We start from the raw sequence: 18,023 nt of genomic DNA on the forward strand, positions 1-18,023 counted from the left end.
CCTATCAAAATACCATCAACATTTTTCACCGAGTCGGAACAAACAATCCTAAAAATTTTATGGAACCAGAAAAGATCCCGAATAGCCAAAGGAATGTTGAAAAAGAAAATGAAAGTGGAGGCATCACAATTCTGGACTTCAAGCTCTATTACAAAGCTGTAATCTTCAAGATAGTAGGGAACTGTCACAAAAACACATAGATCAGTGGAACAGAATAGAGAGCCCAGAAACAGAAATGGACCCTCAGCTCTACAGTCAACTAATCTTCAACAAAGCAAGAAGGAATGTCCAGTGGAAATAAGACAGTCTCTTCAACAAATGGTGTTGGGAAAACTGGGCAGCCACATGCAGAAGAATGAAACTGGACCACTTTCTTACATTATACATAAACTCAAAATGGATGAAATACCTAAATGTGAGACAGGAATCCATCAAAATCCTAGAGGAGAACACAGGCAACAACCTCTTTGACCTTGGCCACAGCAACTTCTTGCTTGAAACAACTTCAAAGGCAAGAGAAACAAAAGCAAAATGGACAATTAGGACTTCATCAAGAAAAAAGGCTTCTACACAGCAAAGGAAATGAATAGGCAACCTACAGAATGGGAGAAGATATTTGCAAATGTGTTATCAGGGCTAGTATCCAAAATCTATAAATTCAACACCCAAAAAACAAAACTCCAGTCAAGAAATGGGCAGAAGACATGAACAGACATTTCTGCAAAGAAGACATCCAAATGTCCAACAGACCCATGAAAAAGTGCTCAACATCACTCATCATCAGGGAAATACAAATCAAAACCACAATGAGATATCACCTCACATCAGTCAGAATGGCTAAAATTAACCAGTCAGGAAACAACAGATGTTGGCGAGGATGCAGAGAAAGGGGAACCCTCCTACACCGTTGGTGGGAATGAAAGCCAATGCAGCCACTCTGGAAAACAGTATGGAAGTTCCCTAAAAAGTTGAAAATAGAGCTACCCTATGACCCAGCAATCGCACTGCTGAGTATTTACCCTAAAGATACAAATGTAGTGATCTGAAGGGACACGTGCACCTGAATGTTTATAGCAACAAAGTCCACAATAGCCAAACTATGGAAAGAGTCCACATGTCCTTTGACATATGAATGGATAAAGAAGATGTGGTGTAGGGGCACCTGGGTAGCTCAGTTGGTTAAGTGGCTGCCTTTGGCTCAGGTCATGATCCCAGGCTCATAGGATTGAGCCCCACATCCCTGCTGAGCAGGGAGCCTGCTTCTCCCTCTCCTCTGCCTGCCTCTTGGCCTACTTGTGCTGTCTCTATCAAATAAATAAATAAAATCTTAAAAAAGAAAAAAAACAAGGTGTGGTGTATACAATGGACTATTACTCAGCCATCAAAAAGAATGAACTCTTGGGATGCCTGAGTGGTGCAGTCTGTTGAGCATCTGCCTTCAGCTCAAGTCATGATCTTGAGGTCCTGAGATCAAGCCCTACCTCAGGCAGGGAGTCTCTGCTTCTCTCTCTCCCCCTGCCCCTCCCCCACTCATGTTTTTCTTTCTCTCTCTCTCTCAAATAAGTAAATAAAATTGTAAAAAAGAAAGAATGAAATCTTGGCATTTGCAATGATGTGGATGGAACTAGAGGGTATCAGGTTAAGAGAAGTCAGTCAGTCAGAGGAAGACAAATGTCATGTGATTTCACTCATACATGGAATTCAAGAAACAAACCAGATGAACATAGGGGAAGGGAAGGAAAAATAAAATAAAATGATAATTGAGAGGGAGGCAAACCACCAGAGAACACTAGTAAACAAACTGAGGGTTGCTGGACGGGAAGGGAGTAGAGGGACGGGGTAACTTAATTTAAATTTAAAAAACTTTTAAAGTATATGTAAGTAGCAAGAGACTCCAAAAATGCATAAGGAAACACTACAAACACTGTATGCCAACAAACTGGATGACTCAGATGAACTAGGAAAAAACCTAGAAAAAGAACAACTACCAAAACTAACTCCAGATGAACTGGAAACCTTGATTGCCTTTGAAGAAAAGATCAGATTAGAAATTAAGAACTTCCAGGACGCCTGGGTGGCTCAGTTGGTTGGGCAGCTGCCTTCGGCTCAGGTCATGATCCCAGAGTCCTGGGATCGAGCCCCGCATCGGGCTCCTTGCTCAGCAGGGAGTCTGCTTCTCCCTTTGCCTCTGCCTGCGATTCTGTCTGCCTGTGCTCGCTCTCTCCCCCCCCTCTCTGAGAAATAAATAAAATCTTTAAAAAAAAAAAAAAAGAAATTAAGAACTTCCCAGGTTCAGTGGGTTCACTGGTGAATTCTACCAAATGGAACATGAATCCTTTACAAACTCTTCTAAGAATGGGAAAAGGAGAGAACATTTCCCAAATCATTTTTGAGGCCAGTATTGAGTTTCTATAAAAACCTCATTAAGATATCACAAGAAACTAAATTATAGACCCATATCCCTAGTGAATTCTCTTGTCAAAAATCCTCAACAAAATAATAGCAAATTGAATCCAACAACATGTAACAAGAATTGTATACCATGGCCAGGTGGGATTTATCCCAGGAACGCAAGGTTGATTTGCCATACAAAAATCAATTAATATTAACAGAATCAAGGGCAAAAACTGCACAATCATCTCAAAAGACACAGAAAAAAATGTAACAAAATCCAGCACTCCTTTATGATAAAAACACTCCATAAATTAGGAATAAAGGAACTTCCTCAACCTGATAAAAAACATCCGCCAAAAAACACAGAGCTCACTTCATAATTTTAAAGGTGGAAATCTGAAAACCTTTCCCCCTAAGATCAGGAACAAGACAAAGCCCTCTGCCATTGCCACTTCTATTCAACATTGTACTGAAGTTTCCAGCCAGGGCAACTGGGCAAGAAAATGAAATAAAGGACATTCGAATTAGAAAAGAAGCAAAATTTTCTTTATTTGCAGATGACAGTGTTGTGTATATTAAAAGTCACAAGGGGGTACCTGGGTGGCTCAGTGGGTTAAGTGTCTGACTCTTGATTTCAGCTCAGGTTGTGATCTCAGGGTCCTGGGGTGGAGTCCCACATCAGGCTCTGTGCTCAGCAGGGAGTCTGCTTCTCCTCTGCCCCTTCCCCTGTTTGTGTGCATTTGCATTCTCTCTGCCTCTCCAATAAATAAATAAATAAATCTTTTAAAAAAAGGAAAGACTGAAGTGTTCGTTAACACTAGAAGGATGTGTATAAAGATGATTCTTGAAAACATTATTCTAAGTGGAGGAGGCAGTAAAAACAATCATGTATCGTGATACTGCATTTATACTGAAGCGTGCAAACCAGATAAACCCATAGACAGGGGGCAGGTGAGCAGTAGCCTGGGGTTAGAGAGGAGTGGGGCAGAACAGGAAGGGCTCCTACAGGAATGGGGTTTCCTTCATGGGGGACAGAAATCTCTGAAACTAGAACGTGGGGATGGCTTCACAGCCTAGTGAGTGCTCTAAACACAGTCTCCTGCACAATTAAATGGGTGGTTTACATGGTATGAAATTCTATCTTAGTAAACATGTTTGTTAAAAAGCACCAGGACTAGAGACGTCAGAGCCACTTTGTCCATCATAATAGTACAGATAATTCCGATGTTATTTTGAACACACTGGACATGGAAGAGGATGGAAAACTTGTTTAATTCATAAGGGCAGTGAACCTTAATTTTTAATTAAGAGAGAACAGAAAAACAGACTGAATCACTTACAAAAATACTTGCAAACAAGTTCTAAATAAAATATTAGCAAATTGAATATTGAAAAACATTTTTTTAAGATTTTATTTATTTATTTGTCAGAGAGAGAGGAGCGAGAGCAAGCACAGGCAGAGAGGCAGGCAGAGGCAGAGGGAGAAGGGAGAAGCAGGCTCCCTGCCAAGCAAGGAGCCGGATGTGGGACTCGATCCCAGGACACCGGGATCATGACCTGAGCCGAAGGCAGTTACTTAACCAGCTGAGCCACCCAGGTGTCCCTGAAAAACATTTTTAAATGGCAACTATGACCATGTACATTTTGTTCCAGGAATGCAAGGATGGTTCAATACCAGGAAATCCAAGATTTCAGTCAAATTTAGTCTATCATTCAATCATATAACCTCACCAATAGATGAATAAACAGCGTTTGATGAAACTTGTCCATCAGTCTGACAAAAAAAGTCCTGAGCAAAATAATACTAAGAGGAAATAATTTAATCCACAGAAAGAGATCTTGAAAACCAGTAGCAAATTGTAGGGAGTGGCCCCACGGCAGAGCAACCTACCGCTCATACCAGCCACACTGCCTGCCCAGCTTGGTGTCTTCTGTGGGATTAGGGAGAACAGGTTGCTGACACTGTGCTGCTCCTGCCTCCGCTGGGTAAGGAAGTGAGTCCAGCTGGACAGGCTATCCCCTCGCTAGCAGGTGTATGGGAGTGTGGCCAGTGGACCTCGCAGCCGCTATTATGCTGCTATTTAAGGACAGAGTGACTGCTTCACACAGATGAGGTCCACGTGGTGAGATGCTAGACCACTTCGGGTAAACCCAGAACTTCTCCAGGGAGGCCCATGACCAGGGTTTGATATTGTTAGACATTCCAGCCTACGAAGGAGACAAGAAGATGAAACACAGGGTAGAAGTGCTGGAAGAGAAAGTAATGTGTTCTTACAACATTGTATTACGGAGCAGAATTAACGGAAAGATGTGTGACACAGAGGATCTCGTACACCTACATGAGATCAATAACATCCTTTCTTTTCAGGCAATGAGCATCTAGAAATGGAGGGGAGAAGAAAATCATCTCTTCACCATAGTGGTGAAACCATGAGCTACTCAGGGAGGAGAACAAGAAAGGAAGAAGGAGAGACTGTGAGCAGCACCCGCTGTCTGTGCTCAGAGCTTTGCGGATCCCCTGGGGCTCTGCTCCATGTCCCAGGCCCCCTGTCCTCTGCCCTCCTGGCAGGCGTGGCCAGAGGCAGGTGCTGACCAAGTCTGAAGATGGGGGACACATGAAGGCATCTCTCTCCTGTTCTCTCTGTTCCCAGCAGCTGGGTCCCCTCCACGGCTTCGGCTGAAGAGCCCAGGAAAGCCCCCTCTGTTGTGGTCGCAGGCAGGGCAAGGAGCCCCCACAGGTCAGGGCCCTCTCCAAACTGCTGGGCTGCCACCCCTCCCTCATCCCTCCGGTCCCAGCCCTGGGATCGCCGGGACCTCCTGCCCCTGCCTCACCACCCTCCCATGGCCTCTCCCCTCTTCTAGCTCACAGACCAGCCCCCGCATTCCACTCCCTCTGCGTGGAAGACCTCGAGCGGTTTCTGTTCTCCCAAGAAGACCCCAACTGCATCGGGATGAAGAGGAGTGTTGCATCTTATTTAAGGACACCGAACCGACATCCTATTTCCAGGACAGGGTCTCTGAAGACCATAAACAACGTCGTTCTACTGAAATGTAGTAGATGTTTAAATGTAAGATGATTTTGTGAGATTCCCAACAGGGTCTCAGGTAAAATACCTGTGATGTTTACGGGAAAACTGGTAGGGAAGGAATGCTAGTGCCCCCCCATCCATACACTGAGGCCCTGATGCCCACCGTGATGGTGTTTGGAGGAAGGGCCCTTCCAGGGTGACCTTAGATGAGTCCCTGAGGGCGGGGCACCGTGTCAGGAGGGGAGAGTGGACAGGTCTCCGTGTCCACCATGCGAGGACACAGTGAGAAGGTGGACGTCTACAGCCAGGAAGGGGCGTCCTCACCCGAAGCCGACCGAGCCGGCACCCTGGCCCCGGACTTCTGAGTCCAGGACTGTGCGAAATAAATGTGTCTCATTGAGGCACACCCCCACCCCCGCACACACACCCCATCCCCCGGGCTTTGCAGTGGCAGCACCTGTGGACTGAACCAGGAGTGACCAGCCCAGAAGCAGAAACACGCACCCAGCACGGGGACAGAACAGAAGAATGGCCTCAGGGAAGGCAGGGACACAAGACAGGACCAACGGCTTTGTTCCAGGGGCGCCCGTCTCCTGGTCGGGGCCAGAACCGCTCCCTCCAACCAGAACATCCGAGTGGGGCCACCCTTACAACCTAATCAAAATAATTTCTAAATGGCCTCGATGCAAACGTCACTTAAGTAAGCGAGACTAACCCTGCCAGGAAACCCGGAGAGCTGCGTGCCGTGCGGAAGGAGTCCTGACAAAGGAGGGGAGACTAGCGACGCTTCGGAGAATTTGCAGGTACCGGCTCTAGCGGGAGGCACAGCCGTGACTGACCCCTAGCGTGCAGCCCACGGACGGAGCGCGATTCTGGGGAAACCCGAAGCTGCTTCGGACGAAGCTGACCGTCCCGCACGAAGGTCTCTGAGCACGATGGTGCTCACCAGCCCACGGGGAAACGGGCCAATAGAAAAATGAGCCAAGAACAGGCGTTCACAGAAGAGTCAACTCAAACGGCTAACGTCCCGTGGGAAGGGCTCAAGCTTGCTGACAGGGGACGTGCACGTTCAAGGAACAGGGAGCTATCGGGAGCCTAAAAGCCACCCAGCAGCGACAGAGGACCAGGGAAGGGGGCGCGGCCCCTGCGACTGCGGAGGCAAAGAGCTCGCTCAGACGCTGTCGGCGGGAAACGGGCCTTTCCAGCCTCGCAGAGAGCAATCCCGTAGCATCGGCTGGGGACAGCTGGTACCAGCCTGCGGTGATCGCGGCGTTGCCCTGGCCTCCGGCGGAGACCCTGTCCTCCCTTGGGCTGCAGGCGGGGCTGGCTGCCCGGGCTCCGGCAAACGTACCAGACAGCCCACTGTCCTCCGCACGGACAGGTGCAGGCTGCAAGGTGCGGCTGGGGAGACCGAGGAGGGTCCGGGTCCAGCCCGCCGGGCCTCTCCCAGCCATTGTCCCCTTCCAAGCCGGTTCGGGCAAGTCCACAGCAGCTCCGTCCAGAACGGCCCCAGGGCGGAAACAACCGTCCGCGGGAACAGCAACCGGCGTACCCTGGAGTGTTTTTCCCAATCGAGGGCTGCAGGGCTGGCGCGGGCGAGCACACGGCGTGAAAGCTCCGTGGAGGAAGCCCGGCACAAAGGCCACACCGTAAGCGACCGCTTTTCCAGGAAGCGTGTGGCGCAGGCAAACCTGTAGAGACGGAAGGGGATGAGTGGCTGCCAAGGTCGGGGCGTGGGGGGCGGTGACGGACGGCAGACACGGGGGTTCTTTCCAGGGTGGCAAAACTGTCCTCAGGTTAGACTGCGGCTACGGTTTGGTGGCCCAAGTCTGTAAACTATTTAGTTGTGCAGTTAAGAAAAACTACCAGGCAGCACGAACTTAAGTACCAACAAGGAAGCTGAGGCCCCGCGATGCCCAGTGGGAAAGCTGCCCCGACACAGAGGCCACGGCCACACCCCTGGGGCCCACGACACATCCCTGGCAGGCAGGTGGCACTGGAGGACATGGGCAGGGATGGGCATGCAGAACCTGGACCAACCCAGGGCCACCACCGACCTGACTCTGCATCTTCTCTTTGGAAGAGTGTCGCAGAGGGACGCCTGGGGGTTCAGTAGGTCGGGAGTCTGTGTTCGGCTCAGGTCATGATCCTGGGGTCCTGGGATTGAGCCCCATATCGGGCTCCTTGCTGAGTGGGGAGCCTGCTTCTCCCTCTGTCCCTCCTCCTGCTCATGCTCTCTCTCTCTTTCCCTCTCAAATAAACAAAAAAAGTCTTTTTAAGAAGTCTCACGGAGACAGCACCCTTTCCAGGCATGAGAGCAGGGGCAGGGTGGGGGCCACTGGATGGAAAAAAAACAAGCCCTAAAATATGGAGCCAGGACCACCCTGGGCACCTTATGCCAAGGTCCTTGATTTTTTTCCGTTTTATTCGCTCCCCTTTAGGCAAATGGGCAGGATGCCCGTAGGCCCCCAGAGCCAGGGTCTGGCCTTACCTTGCCGGAATCGCAAGCCCGGGGGGCTGTGGCTCAGGGCTCCCCACCTGACTGCCGTGGGCAGGATCAGAGCCTGCCTGCTCCCACCGGAGTTGCCCCGGGGGCCAGGAGAGCAGCACAATGTCCAGGATCGTCAAATCCTGCAATGGCCTCAGTGAAGACGCTGATTCTCGGGATCGGACAGAGCACGCCCTCCCCAGGGAGACATGGCTCCCGAGAGCCCTGGGGGGTCTGCCTGCACACAGACAGACAGACAGACGACCCTGTCTCAGCTCCCTGAGATACAGGGAGACGAGACATTTCCTGCCATCGCTGAAGCTCATTCCTCTCCTAGGCTCACCCGCAGGTGTCACAGGCCCCGAGAGAGAGAGAGAGAGAGCAAGCAGAGCAGGAGGAGGGACAGGTGCCCGCGAGCCCTGTCCTGTCTGCCCCAGGAAAGCAGGAGGATTAGAGTCCTGACCTCGTAAGGCTGTGGTGCGTGCCAGGCGCGGCAGCAGGGGTCCCACAGGCTCCCACGGCCCCAACTCCTCGTAGCCCCACACCCAGCAGGCGATCGGAGAGGTTGGCAGCAGACGGAAGCCTGGGGACTGGGGACACCAGGGCGCTGTCAAGCCCATGCTCACCCCCGCTTGGGCATCTAAGAGCCTGCCCCCAGGGTGTGGGCGGGAGCAGGAGGGTCCCCAGGGGCTGGAACACGGATGTGGCAGGAGAGGGCCTGGGACACGGGGTGGGGCAGGCAGTGGAGGCAGCTGTGGGCAGAGCGTCACCAAAAGGAGAGCTCCTGGCCACAAGCGCATTCAGAATTCCTCCTCCATAGGGTCCAGGGCCTTCCCTCTGCTCTGAGGAGCTCCCAGACAAAGAGCGACACGCCAGCCCGGCCGCGCATCCCGCGTTCAGCGAGTCCTCCCCGGCTCTGTCTGGTGAAGGGGGAGCCAGGAGAGGCTCTGAGGGAGCGACGACCACCTGACGGCCCCTTCTTCTTCCTCTCCTGCCTGGCCCTGGTCCCTCCAAGTCTCCCTGCCCTTGGTCCTTTCCCGGGGAAGTCCTGCAGGCACGCAGCCCGCTAGGGCCGCAAGCACAGGCCTGGGTCCTCCTTCGGGGCTATGGCTGGAGACTCAGATGGCCTCGCCACGCCACCCTGCCAGCTGCGAGTTTCTGCGTCCACAGACGGAGGCAGGTAGACCAGATGTCCCCGAGGTCCTACAGGTGTTCTCTATCCAGGAGGAGAGACCCTCCTTGGCACTTAAAGGGACATCCTGGGGCACAGACATGAGGCCCAAAGGAGGCTTCCAGCAGGGCCTGGAGGTCTTTCTGGAGGAGGCCTCTAGGTCTGTCAACACTACAGGGAGCGATCCGGGGAGGAGGAACCGGGAGCCCCAGAACCTGTGTCCATCCAGCTCGCCGTGACCCTCCGGGTGTGGTCTGTGTGGCTCGCGGGTTCCCGTAGGATCACACAGCCCGAGCCCCTGCCCACGGACGAGGGGCCCAGCACGGCCCTCGGATGAGACAGGTTTCCTACCTCTTCGAACGCGGGCACCCGGGGTGCTACACACTTACGGATTAGACTTGTTTAATGATCACCAGTACCGTAATTAGATATTAAAAATTTCACTGTGCCATCATAAAATAACATGGAACGAATAATAAAGTATCATAGTTATAAAGTCATCAAAATGTAATAAAATGGTGTTATTACAAAGGCTTAAAATTTAACGATGGTTTTTTAGTGTGCCGCTTACTATATAATTAAAGTTACAGAATAGGCTAAAGTAATTAAAATACAGACTTAAGGCTTTGCAGGGGGCCCTCAGTGGGGGCGGGGAGGTGCAGCCCCTCCTCTCGGGGGCCGCAGCCCTGGCCAGGGTTCTGCCTGCGTCTGGCCCGACCTGCTGCTGCGTGGGAGGCACCGGCTTCAGAGGCCGAGGGCTTGGGGCTGGCAGGGCCCGCCTGCATCCCCTCAGTGCACACCTGGACTTCCCACTGCCTGTACCCACATTCCTTTGCCAAATGCCCCAGAACCTTCTACTGTCCCTACCGTGGGAGCTAGTGCTGACCTCAACCAGGGGCTCCTGGATCGGCGGGTGACTATTCCAGCTCCCTGACCCCTTGGGTAGCAACTCTGAGGCTCCCAGATGACCCTGGGGGCTTCCACTCCCCTCCCACAGGCTGGCCACAAGCACTTTCTTGGCTGCCTGCCTCGTCTTGCTTCCTGCCTGCCCCTGAGGAAACCCGTCACCTGACTCCAGGGTCCTGGAGGCCCAGGACCACTAGCGGACAGTGAGGATGGAACTCAGTCCCCGAGTCTGCTGTGTGCGGGCTGTGCTGGACACAGGGCCCGTGGGTGACCAGATCTGGTCCAGGTTCGGGGAAACCACAGGCAGGGTGTGCTGGGGCAAGGAGGTGACAACGGACAGACGCCCCCACTCAGCCCGGGGTCGGGAAAGGAGTGGGGGAAGATGGCCGGCAGCCGGACAACATGTGTACGGGCTCGAGGAGCAAGTTCAAGGAGCTCGGAGTCATTCCACACGGCAGAGCCGTAGTGTCTTGGGCTGAATAACTGTCAGCTCAGTTCACAGTGAGAACCGAGCCCACGGTGGGAGTGTGGGGGCCGGCCAGCCCTGCAGACAGGGCCCAGAGCCAACTCCGGCCAAGGGGCCCTCAGGGCCCTGAGAGCCAGGGCGAGCACCTGCCACTACAGGCCCAGAAGGCGCGTGTGGGCTTTCTAGGAAAAGGGGCCTGTTGCCTCACTGTAGATCATCCTTAAAAAAGAAACCAGAGACACCCCGGTGCCTCCCTGCGGCCCCATAAATCTGGAGAGGAGGGAGCTGGGCTCAGAGAACACAGGCTTTTGAATTGTAAATGGCCAATTTGGTCAATGAATCAATTTCACTGGGCTGAGGCCAGCGTGCGGATGAAAGCAGTTTTAAGACCTATTTGAAGCCGTGAGAGCCTCTTTGTTCACGCTTTCTCATACTGCCGTCCTCTAATATTTCATCTGTATTCGTTTTTATGGCTTTCCAAATTACAGATGTCAGCTAAAAACTGGAAAAGAGAGGTACGGGGAGGAGGAAGAGGGAACGTGCCGCTGTGGAGAGGGGAGGCGGAGTCGGACCCGACTCTCAGCAAGACCCCAGGGTCTCCGGTCATGCTCCCGCATCCACTCAAGGGCCTCGTACGGCCGTGGGGAGGACAATGAGGCAGACGTCCCCCTGCAGCAGGACTCACATCCTGGGGGTAGGGGAGAGAGCCCCTAGGAGCCAGCAGGACAAAGACCCGGCACTCTGGCAGCACAGGCTTCCGGCCACCTGCTCCTGCCCAGGTCCCTTCCACCAGGCCCAAAAAGCACCCTGCGGTCACAGTTCCCATCTCTGAGAACTCATGCTTGGCTGATTCTGAATCATTCTGACCCAACTCACTTAAAATTAGTGCATGCGTTATCTAATGCACACTAGTTAGTTAGTTAGTTAGTATGTGTGTCATCTCTGAGAACCAAGGTTTGTTCTACAACAGATAACGTGACGCCGTCACAAGTCAAATGCTTGAAACCACAAATATTTGACGTCAGTGAGCATTTCCTGTGAAGCCCAGACAGTTGGCCTCTGTGGGCCATGCCACGCCGGCTGCAGCCACTCAGCTCCGATGCCGTGGGGCGAACGCAGTCGTGTGCAGCACACAGCAGGTGGGGTGGCTGCCGACCGAGCAGGTCTACTCGTAAAGCCGGGCGGTTGGCCGCAGGCTGCTAAGTCCTGCTCCAGACACTGAGAGAACCCATGAGCTCTGCAGCGCCCGGCCCGTCCACTGAAATGCTCCCTCCTGACGCTGTGTTTTCCATCTCTGCTGCACCTGACACGGGGGATGTCCGTGTCTTCTCTCTTCCTCACTCTGTTCAGGTCTTCCTTCGAGTCCTTTGGCCGACAGAGCAGATCGGCGTTCTAACATCCTTTTCCACCATCTCCGTCATTTCTGGGTTGACCTCTGTGGGCTGATTTTTCTCCTGTGTGTGGGTCACGTCACTCTACGCCTTCGCTTGTCTAGTGATTTTTGACTGGATGCGGGACATTCCCTTGAGTGCCGTAGCTGAGAGCTGGAGTCTGTCCCCGTCCTTTAGGGTACGGCTTCTTTCTGGCAGGCTGGGAAGCCACCTTCGATAGGTCGGGTCGCGTGAGGCTTGTTGTGGTTAGTTCAGCTCACTACGAAGGCCAGACTCTTGGGGTGTCCCTACTGAATAATTTCCTTCACACCTGCTGGTGGAAACAGGCCTGTGTGAGCTCTGGAAATCCTTCGCCTTGAGGCAGTCTATGATTGCTAACTCTGCAAAGTCACGTGGAGTTTACATCCCGTGCATGGGACAGCTGGCACTGGGGCAAAGGCCCGTGGGTCCCCTCTGCAGAATTCTGCCCCTCTGCCTGCTTCCCTCCCTCCTCCCTGATTTTCTGCTCTGCAAACTCTACTCATCTCAGCTTCCCGGGGCTCAACGACCACTGTCTGCGGGTCCCTCCGCCCGGCCCTGCTTCTGGAAGCGACCTTCAGGCAGAACCCCAGAGCACTGGAGGACTCACTTCCTTTGCTAGGGATCTTAGGTCCACACCCTCACTCTCTGGTGCCTGCAGAACCGTCCATCCGTACTTTCTGTCCGGTTTTTGAGGTGTTTACACCAGGAGCATAAGTCAAGGTCCTACTGTACAGACACAGTCAATTTTTTCCACGTTTTTTACCGTGAGAAAATCTACATGACATAAAACCTACCATCTTAGCCATGTTCAAGGGCACAGGTCAAGGTCAAGGGCATCGGCTACATTCACATTGTCGAGCGACCATCACCAGCTTCCTCTTCCTGAACCTTTTTCATCTCAGCAAACAACCTCGATCCCCCTGAACACTCACCCCTCGGGCCAGTCTCTACTCTCTGACTCTGGATTTAACTCTTTCAGGGAAGTGAGCGTTCATAGAAGTGACATCATAAAGCATTTGTCCGTTTTGTAGCTTATTCCCCTCAGCGTCATGTCCTCAAGGTTCATTCATGTGGCGGCAAGTTGCAAAGTTCCCTTCCTTTCGGAGGCTCCGTGAGTCTCCCCTGTATTTGTCTGTCCGTTAACCCGCTGAAGAACACGTGGGGGCTTCCGTGGCATGGCTACTGTGGACGCTGCTGCTGTAACGTGCAGAACAAACATCCTTTGAGAACCTGCTCTCAGTCCTTCGGGGTACACCCTGGGAAGTGGCACCCCCTGATTTTTAACACCAGAGAAGCGCTCTTCTCTGTCGGGTCGCTCCTTTAGCAGAATCCCGGGGACGTGGTGGCCTCACGGAGTTTAGGCTGGCCCAGCCTTCCAACCTCCGGCTCATGTCCTTCCCACTTCAGCAGGAAAGAGGGAGACCTGAGAGTAGTAGGGCAAGGCCCTCAGCAGCTGGTGGCCAAACAGCACCAGCGCAGACCCTGGCCCCCAGAACCACTCTCAGCACCCCCCCGCATCGACCTCCCAAGCCAGGACACGCACACACTCATGCACTGACGGCAACTCCCCGCCCAGCTTGTGCACGGGCCAGGAGACTACATCCAGAGAAGTTCTGTCCACTGAGACTACATCCAGAGAAGCTCTGTCCACTCCACACTCCTAAAAGCACCGTGGTGCTGTGCCCAGACCCCAGTGCAGCCCTGTCCCTCCTCCACGCCACCAGAGGGAGTCTAAAATGCTGACCTTCCCAGATGAGGCTCTGGAGCTCACCACTCTTTGGCACAGCACAGGATGCGGCCTGCGACGTAGCCCGCCACATAGCCTTCCTTCTCCGTCCTGGAGGACCAAGGCAGGGCTACTCGGTGGAATGGCCCCTTGTCACCAAGTCAGCCTGGGCTCTGCCTCCCAGCGGCTGCCATCAGCCAGCCCAAGCCCCTGCATGAGCCCTGCCAGAGCCCCTGCCAGAGCAAACATGGAGAACATTTCCCCCCTCCTCCGGCGTGGCCAGCTCAGAGACATCCCCATCCTGGGCCCTGGAGTCTGTGAAAACAGAACCCTACATGGCAAAAGAAACTGTAAGGGTCACCAGGCAGGCCCTCAAAGCCGTCACAAGGGTCTTTATAAGAGAGGCAGATGGGCACACAGGGGACCCAGCACAGACCGGCATGACCGCAGCCACACTCCGGGTCAGAGTCTGTTTCTTCACCTGGAAAACGGGGGCGGAAACAATATTCACGCCAGCCCCCGGGCTGATATGAAAATACCCAGGCCGGAGAGTGCCCTGAGACCTGGCGAGCCTCGGGGTGCAGGAGGGGTGGCAGGTCCCTAGGCTGCCAGGCCTGCATCCCTGCCCTCTGTGGGGCCTGTCCCATGGCCCCCGTGTCCCCCAAGGTCCCCCACAACCCCCACGGACCTTCGTCCCCTGTAGCTCTGTCCCAGAGGGTGACCAGCGTGGGTGAGGCAGCTGCCAGCTCGGGAGCTCCTCGGAGCACATCTGCTGTCCCTGGGCCATGTGCCCCTCCTAGAGCAGCAAATCCATCTCACACGCCCTCCCCCAGGCCGGGCTGCACGAACGCAGCCAGGGCTCACTGCCTACTTGCCGATGAAAAGAAGAGAAAGAAAAGGAAGCATTTCTGTGCAGCGATGAGCGGTGTTTGCTGTAAGTTCTCTCCAGACAATTTCTCTATCAGAATGCAGTCACGGGCCCAGGCACGTGGGACCTCCGCCAGCGCTGACAAAGGACGGAGGCCAGCCAGGACCCCTGCACCGCGGCCCCAGCCAGGCAGCCAGGGAGAGTTGGGGTGTTCTGGGGCTGGGCCCCTCTCGCTCTCTGACGAGGCTCCGGTCCCTCCAGAGACAACTCGGACCTAACACAGCACTGGAGAGCCCCGCCTGACGGGGTGGACCTGAGGGATCTTGACTACCACCTGCAGAGTCAGGCCTCTCTGGGGGACAACCCAAAACTCGAGGACACAGGAGACAGGACATGAGTTTCTCAACAGAAGCCCAGTGCACGGACCGCCTCTCCACCCCCACAGCCCCTCTCCTACCCACCCCCTCCGCCTTCTCCCCAGGACAGCGTCTCCCCTCAAAGGTGCTCTGCCCACGGTCGTCTCTCTGTTCTCATCCCTCGACCCAGCAGCAGGGTTTGGTGGGGTCTCAGTCACCCTCCTGCAGCCCCCCCTTGGCGTCCTGGTCTCAGCCTCCTCACTGTCCTGCTGTCCGTCCCAGCCCAGGTTGGCCCTCTACCTCCTGCTCTGCCCTGCTCTCTCGTTCCAGTGCTCTAGCCCCGGTTTGGGGTGTTGCTGCCCTCAGGAGGCTGACCCCCCGCAAATCCTTGTCTCCGCCCAGACCTCCCCCTCCCACAGTCTGGAGTCTCTCTTTGCTCTTGGGGGTGTCTCCTCCTCCCAGAAGCCCCCCGTGGGGCAGCTCTCTCAAATCCAACCCATTTCTTCCTGCCCCTTTCTCCAGCCCTGGGTTCAGAGCTACCCCCTCAAATATGGTGCCATGAAGGTGAGCCGGTCAAGGTCACCTTGGCTGTGGTAGGCCATGGTTGTCACTGGTGGGACCTCGACACCTTATCCGAAAGCAAGAGAAGTGTTCAGCTGCCTGCTTGATGTCTCCGCAGGTGGCTGGGGACCCTCCGTCCACACACCCAAGGCAGTCCTTGTGCTGCCTCACCATAGCACATCCCCTCTCATGAGGGCATCCCCCTCTCCAGGGCTTAGACCAAGCCCCTGTCCCTTATGCCCCGTGCCCCCTCAGGAAGCAGAGGGACACCTTGCCCGTGAGGGACAAGTACGGGGACGGCAGGGTCTGGAGTCCCCTCGGGTCCTTGGGTCAAGGAGCGGAAAGTGCAGAGACCCACCAGGTCGGAGGCAAGTGGGCTCCTCCAGCTGACCTCAGCTGTGCGGGCACTGGCCAGGCCCTGTCTGCTCTTGGGTCTGCGCCTTCCTGAGAACAAGTCAGACACTCTTCCCTCCAGGGCCCGGGTGGTGTTATGGGACTGGGACAAAAATGATCTTGTGACCAGTGAACCCCCAACAGCAAGGAAACCTGCTTGTCTCCTGGCTCCCAGATCAGAGGCTCTGGACGTCACGCTGACCTCACCCTTCCTTCTCCACCCCGTCTCCCGACAGCTCTGGCCAAGTCTGTGGACAGGTGGGCGTCACCCCAGAGAGCGTGTCCCCAGGCGGCGGGCTCCTGGCTACCCATGGGCAGCCTCCATCCAGGAAGTCAGTGGCTACGGTGCTGGCTTCACTCCCCACACTCGGGTCCCCCAGGCTTCCTGATCTCTTGTGATGTAAACCAGCATTCGGGAGAGAATAGGTGAAGGCAGTAAACCAGGAAAGTGACCTCTGCTGGCTGTTAATGAGCTCCGTTCTAGCCCCCAAGCTGAGCAGGCAGACTGTGGCCCCACACACGAGGTCAGAACGAGAGCCATGCGTCCCTACCAGACAAGTGGAGGAACACCACAGTCTCCTGATCTCCCCCTGCATCCGACAGAAGCGATCGGAAGATACCGCACAGGAAATTATTTCCCTCCTCGTAACCATAGCAACAGATGAACACACGTCTGGCTCAACTTTCCAAGTGAGGGTCTTTGACAACGTGAAACCGAACCCTGAGAGCAGAAGCAGAGACCGGGTCCAGCCCCATCCCGGACACGCTGTGAGAGAAAGGGAGGAAGAAGACACGTGTGAAGGGTGGGCAGGTCTGCGGGGAGGGCTGCTGTGGCCGAGACGCCGGGCATCTCGGGGGGGTCCAGACCCGTCGGCACAGTCCCATCAGAACCCCAGCTGGTGGGTTCTGAAATCCATCCGGAAGTGCCAAGGACCTGGAAAAGAAAACGTCACCTTGGAAAAGACGGGCAGAGTGGGACTCGAACCACCTGACCCAAGATGCCCTGCAAAGCCACTGACATTGGGGTGGCAAGGTTGTGGCCGAGGGCGGACCTGGACCATGAGCAGGAGAGACTCCACGACCAGATTCCCAAATACGAGGCCCATGGATTGTGGACAAAGGCTCCAAGGCAATCGCATAAGGAAATGAGTGTTTCTTCCAGAGAAAAGTGTGAAAAAATAAACACTAACCCCTTCCTCACACCGTACACAAAAACTAGCTCGAGACAGATCACAGATGTGAGTACGGAAGAGACGAGGGAGCAGAAGGCCCCCGGGCAGACCGCGGCTATCGCGGCGCAGGCAGGTTCTCCTTGGAGACCACACAAAGGGGTCGGTCAGGAGGAAAAAAATGACAAACGGAATTTCCTCAGAACGGAAAACTTGCCGTCTTCGAGACGTCGCTAAGAAAGGGGCACGCCACAGCCTGGGAAGAAGAAAAGAACATGTCTGCGCGTCCATATATCCCCAGACACCGTATAGTCAGATACACAAGGAATTCTTACGAGGAAAGGTAAGATGACAAATAACCCAATTTAACCTCCCGAGACTTGAACAGACACCTCCCGAAAGAAGCCGTGCAGATGGCCAACATGCATGTGAAAAGACGCTCAACATCGTTAGTCACCAGGGAAATGCAGATTAAAACCTCAGGGAGACAGCTCTTCCGCCCACCGGGTTGGCAGCGCCAGGGGCGGGCGGCTCCCAGGCAGCTCGCGGGGCGCAGGTCTCCAGACGCCCAGAAAACGCCGCGGCAACTTCTTCCATCCGAAACGCTGCAAGCCTCTCGGCTCGGGGGGATTTACCCCAAACCCAGGTCCCCCAGAACGGCTGCGCGAGAATGCTCAGAGCCCCTTCCTTCCCGGCAGTCGAGGCCGGAAGCCGCCAAACGGGCGTCGGCAGGACAAGCGCACATTCGGGCGTTAAGTGGGACACGAGTCAGCAAATGAAAGTCAACAAACTCCGTGAGGCCAACTCAGAGGCGTCACAGCGAGTGACAGGAGCCGGGCACAGAGAGACACAGGCCATGCGACCCGGTCTGTGGGACACTTCAGAGCAGACCAAGCCCAGCCTGGGCGGCTCAGCCGGGCGGCGAAGCCGAGTCTGGGCTTCGGCGGGTCCCGATCTCGTGGCTGTGGATGGAGCCCTGCGTGGGGTCTGTGCTCCCTGCGGAGTCTGCTTCAGAGTGTCTGTCCCTCTCCCTCTCATTCACGCTCTCTCTCTCAAATAAATACATAAAATCTTAAAAAAAGAA

This window comes from Mustela nigripes, chromosome 13 (genome assembly GCF_022355385.1).
Source record: "Mustela nigripes isolate SB6536 chromosome 13, MUSNIG.SB6536, whole genome shotgun sequence".
Lineage (NCBI taxonomy): Eukaryota > Metazoa > Chordata > Mammalia > Carnivora > Mustelidae > Mustela > Mustela nigripes.